This window comes from Echinops telfairi, unplaced genomic scaffold, assembly GCF_000313985.2.
Source record: "Echinops telfairi isolate 266 unplaced genomic scaffold, ASM31398v2 ScPeMD7_7427;HRSCAF=8465, whole genome shotgun sequence".
Lineage (NCBI taxonomy): Eukaryota > Metazoa > Chordata > Mammalia > Afrosoricida > Tenrecidae > Echinops > Echinops telfairi.
Genome location: NW_022111327.1, coordinates 8,947,797 through 8,954,816, shown reverse-complemented (window position 1 = coordinate 8,954,816; position 7,020 = coordinate 8,947,797). Strand labels below are relative to the sequence as shown.

The 7,020-nt window shown below is 40.6% G+C and overlaps 1 pseudogene; it reads right to left on the bottom strand.

The window, feature by feature from the left end:
• Window positions 1-776: 776 nt before the first annotated feature.
• LOC115872630 lies at window positions 777-902 on the bottom strand (annotated as a pseudogene).
• Between the last annotated feature and the right edge of the window lie 6,118 nt (window positions 903-7,020).

Here is a 7,020-nt window from a genome sequence, read left to right as displayed (position 1 = left end):
AAGTACTAGGTAATGCTGGGAGACCACTGCTGATCACTTTGAAAAGGATCACGGTAGAAGATCCTGAAAAGAGTAGGAAAAGTGTGGAACAAAAATCCAAATAATAAAAAAGACCAAGTTTACTACTCTGATGGAGATTGGTAATACCCCTGAAGCTGTGGCCTTTTAGATACTCTTTAAAGGTTATAACTGAGCTCACCACTGCAGCCCAGTTTTCAGCCAAAATAAAAGACAAGGTGGACAATAATACTATGGTGGTATGTACCCAAACCAAACTCACTTCCATCGAGTCCATTCGGACTCATAGTGACTTTGTAGGACAGGATGGAACTGACCGCTTGTGAGTGTCCAGGACTGTAACTCTTTTTTTTTTAATTTCCATATTTATTTGGTGGGCACAGGTGAAGCAAGGCACAGAGCAACTAAGGCCTTCATGAATTCAGGGCCACATGTCCAAGGGGTCATGCTTAGGGTTGTATTTGACTCCACAGCCATCTGGGATGAGACCATCATGTCCTCAACCTCATCCACATTAAACTTGGCGAAGCTCCACTTTTTGGAGATGTGGACCTTCTGGCGCCCAGGGAACTTGTATGTGGCCCTGCATAAGGCCTCGATGACACGCTCCTTGCTTTGAAGCTTGGTGGGGATGGACATGATGACCTGGCCAATGTGGACTCTAGCCACTGTGCCCAAAGCACCTCGCATCCCAGTTTGGAGCCTCAGTTAGGGGGAGCAGAAATTAGCCAGGCCAGAGCCAGTGAAAAGCAGCAAAGGGTTGTCTCCCAAGTCACTTAGGGCAGTCTATATATACCCACAGGCTGCATACATTACCGAGGAGACTTGCTGTTTGCAATCATTGCACCCCCCCCAAAGGGAATGGTAGGTTTAATTTGCTGCAATGACTGTAACTCTTTATGGGAGTAGAAAGCCCTTTCTTTCTTCTGCAGATCAGCTGGTGGTTTTGAACTGCTGACTTTCAGTTAGCAGTTCAATGCATAACCACCACACCAACTAAGCCATAGAAAAACTGGCCATTTCATAGCAAAAGAGCAGTAGGCAGGTAGGGTGAGGAAATAAGGATAAATGGAAATGGTATACATGGTAAGGAAGTGCACTATTACACGGGGGTGGGGGTGGGGGTGTTGTAATCAATGTCATGAAATAAAAATGTGGGTGAATTGTCAAATGAAAAACTCATTTCTCTGTATACTTCTATCTGAATCACAATAAAAGGTTAAATAAAGGAAAAAGGAATGGGCAGACAAAGCTAAAATGTTGGCTCAGGTTTTGGCCATCACTCTTAGGACTGAAGGCAACTGGTACGCCCAAACTGTCCACCTCTGGACTTTGATATGAGAAACAATAAGCTGACAATTTTGTCAGCCAGTGCTTTTTTAGTTTCTGCAGTTACCATCCAAACTTATACACTAGAAAAGTTTTACGTAAGTTTGGAGGTGGCAGGAAATGAAAATGAGGGAGTTCACATCGGTACTTGCAATTTATTTAGAGAAGTAGAAATCTAGGTCTTTCTGTTGAAAATGATAGAATTTCCATCAGTTCATTAAGACTTCTATTGGATTATTCTTCTTTGTTAAGCACTGATGTACATTAATAATAATCTCTATTGGTTATATAGTAATCCTTCTACCACATTTCCTTTTTCTGGTACAATTTGAAGGTCTGCATGCTTGAATTCATCTCCTTTCTAGCTCTACTCACTTAGGTTGAACCTTGAAGAACATTCAATAGTTACAAACTGAAAACGTGTCAGGTTGACAGCATGCATCTTGCATTTGTATACCTCAGAATAGAATATTTTCTACACCTGGAACAACAAATTATATTTAACTTATATCATATAAAGTTGAATGCTCCTTATTTTCCACTATGAATGAGATTTATAAGCTGTCCTGTAGGGATAATGAATTGTTTAATTTGACTCTTTGAGCCTTAGTTCCTGTAACTCTCACCAAGCAACCTTTCCTGCATAGGTCCAGGTAAAACAGTCGGGGGAAGCTACTGATAGGATTTACTTGTGAATAATTGTTAACAGGATTTATTGAATTGCCATCTTGCTGCATATAAACTGAGCCCTCTGAGAAGCAGGAGTTTGTATCTTACAACTAACAAGAGACAAGAGTGGAGTGTGTCCTCTGGACCCCAAGATCCCTGTGTAGTGAATAATGATCCAAAAGACAGCTGTGACATCAGAAGAGCAGCAACAGAACCAAGAGTCAAAGCATGAGGCATAGTTCTGTACTTCCCAGCCCACAGTTAAAGTAAAGCGGAGTGGCAGGAGGCTGACTTGTGCAGTGGGGTGCCTCTGTGCACTTAATTGGAGGAACTGGACTTGCTGACCCATGGAGGTGGAGCTGAGAACCTTACTGGAATGGAGTACCTCTGATCACTTAATTCAGAGACCTGGGTCCGTTGACCCATGGAACTTTGGCTGAATGTCTTCAGTTGAGGCTTACAGTTGAGTGATAGAACTTTGGGCAGAACTTCGTAACATGTCCTGACTGAACAGCTGTATCCTAAGCATTTCTCACCTACATTGCAACCTACTAACTTTCTTTAACCACTAATGTTGTTTGTGACTTCTTTGTGGTCACTGAATTGAATTAGCAAACTCAGTAGCTGAAAAATGTTAGTCTTGTTTGTGATAGAATATGTCCACATTCATTTGCTGTGATGGACATTAAATGGCTCAGCATCCATTTCTTTTTTTCTTTCTTTTTTGAAGCAAATAATGACTTGAATATTCAAATAAACAAGCACTGCACAACTGTCTTCTGAGAAGACTGTTTCCATTTTCTCGTCTAATCAGTCTGCTCAGAAGACAGGTGTTGCAGTTCTTATTCATTTGAACAATAAATTCATTATATGAGTTGTTCGATTGTGTTGTTCAGCTCTTTCATTTCTTTATTTCCTTATCTATTGATCAATTTTTTTGAGAGCAATGTATTGAAATCACCTGGTATAATTGTTGATCTGGTGATTTCTATTTTCATATCTTTGAGAATTTGGTTGATGAATTTTGGGCCTCTTTCGTTGGGTGCACCTGTTTATTATTTTTATAAGTTCTTGGTCTACTGGTTCCTTGAGAACTATTCAATGTCCATTCTTATCTCTCATTATATCATGTACCTTGAAGTCTATTTGGTCAGAAATTAATATTGCCACCCCTGATTTTTTTGCCATTAGCTTGGTAAATTTTTTGACAGCCTTAGACCCTAAGTCTATTTTTGTCTGTGAGTTTGAGATGTACCTCTTGAAGGCAGCATATTGATGGATTTTATTGTTTAATCCAGTCTGCTACTTTTGGTCTTCTAATTGGTACCTTTAGACTATTAATATTCAGTGTAACTAAATCTAAATGTTGATTAGTCACTGTCATCTCATAATATTTGTGTTTGATATTTTCCTTTCTTCCCCTTTTATAGGGTGGTGTGTGTGTGTGTGTGTGTGAGGAATTTATTCTGGTCTTCTTTCTTCCACTAGCTCTGTAATATTTGGGGTACTGTTTTCTGTGTTTTGGTTTCTGGGTGGTGTTGCACCCTGTGGTGGTCTCATGTTTGTGTGCTGTGGTTGTTGGTTTTCTGCCCATAAAAAAAATGCAAAGTATTTTTTGTAATGCTGCTTTTGTTTTTATGAATTCTCTAAATGTTTCCTTATTTGAAAAAACATTTATTTCTCCTTCAAATATTATGGAGGGCTTTGCTGGATAATGGATTCTTGGATTGCAGTTGTTGTCTTTCAGCTTTTGGAATGTATTACTCCAGTCTCTCCTTTCCTGCATGGCCTCTACATAGAGGTCTGAACTTATTTGTATCTGTTTACCTTTATATGTGATTTTTTTTCATGATTCTCTCATTTTCCTTGAAGCTGAATAAATTTACTACTCTATGTCTTGATGTGCGGGGTATTTTTTTTGGGGGGGGTCTAATTGGTGTTCTCTCTGATTTTTGAATGGTTAGCTCTTCCTTTGTGACATTGGGAAAGTTTTTTCCCCCCAAGAATTACTTTACTATTTTAATGTAAGCTTATTTGTTTCTGCCTGTTCAGGCACCCCAATAATTTGAATACTATTTTGCTTGATGGAATCCCACATCATCCTCAGACTTTCTTCCGATTCTTTTGCTTTTTTTGTTTGATTGTTTCTCTTGTTTATTGAATTCTTGCTATTAGGGGACTTAGCAGGGCATCAGCAAGGGAGTATCCTAATGGGAATTCTATTCTGTGGGTCCAGTGTCCAGGCCTTCAGAAATCAGCATGGGCAACCATGAGATGTCCTGATGGGCAGACTGTCTTAAGCTCCTCCCCCATGTTGGTGTGTCACCAAACCCAAGGAAGAAGGGGAAAAGACTGGGAGTTGTTGCTCCACTGACAAGGGAGGTAAGGTGTGGGCGGGCGCTGATAAAATGGAATGTGTGCTCAGCGAGTACAGCTGAGCTCTCTGTGGGAGAAGTGATACTAAAATTCTGGGGTGCTGTGAGACCCAGCCTTGTATCCAAATGCCCCGAATTGGCCTCCTCACCCGCAGATTTGGTGATCACACAAGGGGAACTCCAGGTGGGTGATTCTACATTGACGCCATCTTCCTGGAAGTCCAGCTCCATTTCTTACTTGCTTTTTTATTAATCAATTTATTGGGGCTCATACAATTCATCACAATACATAGATCAATTGTGTAAAGCACATCTATACATCTGTTGCCCTCATCATTCCCAAAATTCGCTTGCCTCTTGGGTTCCCGGAATCAGCTCATTTTCCTTCTTTCCCCTCCCCCTCCCTTCCTCCTCTCCCCTCCCCCATGCACCCTTGATAATTTATGAATTATTATTGTATCTTATATTACACTGCCCGGCGTCTCCCTTCACCCACCGCTCTGCTGCCCGTCCCCCAGAGAGGAGGTTATATGTAGCTCCCTGTGATCAATTCCCCCTTTCTACACCCCCCTTCCCTCGTCCTGAGGGGTTCATCTGTCCTAGATTCCCTGCGTTTCCAATTCCCATCTGTACATAAAATATAAACACACACATATTTACATTCGTATATACATACAGTTATGTTTTCTACTGTGCATAAACCTATGTCTATGGAATGATTTTCTGTCTATACAAGTAACAGGCCTTTGCAGATATCAAACTAAAAGGCTGCATACGGAAAAGTATGTGTTTGGAAAGTAGATGAATAAAAGTGGTAGGAAGCAGTGCTGCTCCATATAGTATGTTTCCTGGGTGGAAAGCAGATTAGGATCAGGCTGTAAGAAAGGTTGTTTTTGAGAGAGAGGGTCATCCTCATATAATATCATAACCATTTCAAACGTTATTTACAATTTCAATATCCAGTTTTATCTGATGCTACCACCATCGAATTGCATCCCCTTGAAAAAATTGCTAAGACACTCTGGAACTTACATTTTGTCCTTGTAAAATGAGAGACGAAGTCACGTCTGACATTATTTGATAGTCATATTAAAACGCTTTAGTATATTTCTTAATAAATGAAGTTTAACAAATAATTTTTGAGCGCCTACTAGTGCCAGAGACAGTTGTAGACATTGAGTAAAAACTGAGTTCCTTTGGTTGCACCAGGTGTAGGAGGGAGAGTGGCAGCATACCCATAGTATATATATATGTTTGACAGAGGATTTTTTAAAAATCATTTTATGGGGGCTCATACAACTCTTATCACAATCCATCCATCCATCCATTGTGTCAAGCACATTTGTACATTTATTGCCATCTTCATTCTCAAAACATTTGCTTTCTACTTGAGTCCCTGGCATCAGCTCTTCATTTTTCCCTTCCCTCCCTCCCTAACAAACCCTTGATAATTTATAAAAAAAAATTTTCATGTCTTACACTGTCCAATGTCTCCCTTCACCCACTTTTCTGTTGTCCATCCCTTTGGGAGGGGGTTATATGTAGATCATTGTGATTGGTTCCCCTTTTCTTCCCCACCTTCCCCTTCCCTCCTGGTATCACTGACTCTCATTATTGGTCATTAGGGGTTTATCTGTCCTGGATTCCCTGTGTTTCCAGCTCTTATCTGTATCTATGTACATGCTCTGATCTAGCTGGATTTGTAAGGTAGAATTGGGATCATGATAGTGGGGGGTGGGCAGCAGCAGAGGAAGCATTAAAGAACTAGAGGAAAGTTGTATGTTTCATTGGTGCTGTACTGCACCCTGACTGGCTCGTCTCCTCCCTGCAACCCTTCTGTAAGGGGATGTCCAGTTGCATTCAAATGGGCTTTGGTTCCCCACTCCGCACTCCCTCCCATTCACAATGATATTATTTGTTGTTCTTTGATACCTGATCCCTGATCCCATTGACACCTCATGATCACACAGGCTGGTGTGCTTCTTCCATGTGGGCTTTTTTGCTTCTCAGCTAGATACCCCCTTGTTTATCTTCAAGCCTTTAAGATCCCAGATGCTCTATCTTTTGATAGCTGGGCACCATCAGCTTTCTTCACCACATTTGCTTTTGAATCTGCTTTGTCCTTAGTGATCGTGTAGGGAAGGTGAGCATCATGGAATGCCAGTTTAATAGAATAAAGTGTTCTTGCATTGAGGGAGTACTTGAGTGGAGGCCCAATGTCCATCTGCTACCTTAGTACTAAACCTATAAATATATGCACATAGATCTATTTCCCCACCATCCTATATAAATATATTTACATATGTACATGCCTGTATTTAGAACTCAATAAATGCCCTGTGCCTCCTACTCCTTTCCTCTTTTTCCTTTTCCTTTCCTCTTGTCCCACTATCATGTTCAGCCATCATTTGGGTTTCAGTAATTCCGACAGGATATGTTTACATAGACATTAATGTTTTCTGCAAGTATATCCATGAATATGGTGGAGTATATAAGGGACAAAGTTATGAAAACTTCTTAGACATAACCAAACTCCCTGAGACAATGAATCACTGGATCTTGGGACTCTGGACCATAGTCTCGGGGAGCACCAAAATCAATTGGTATAACGTAGTCCACAAAGGCAATG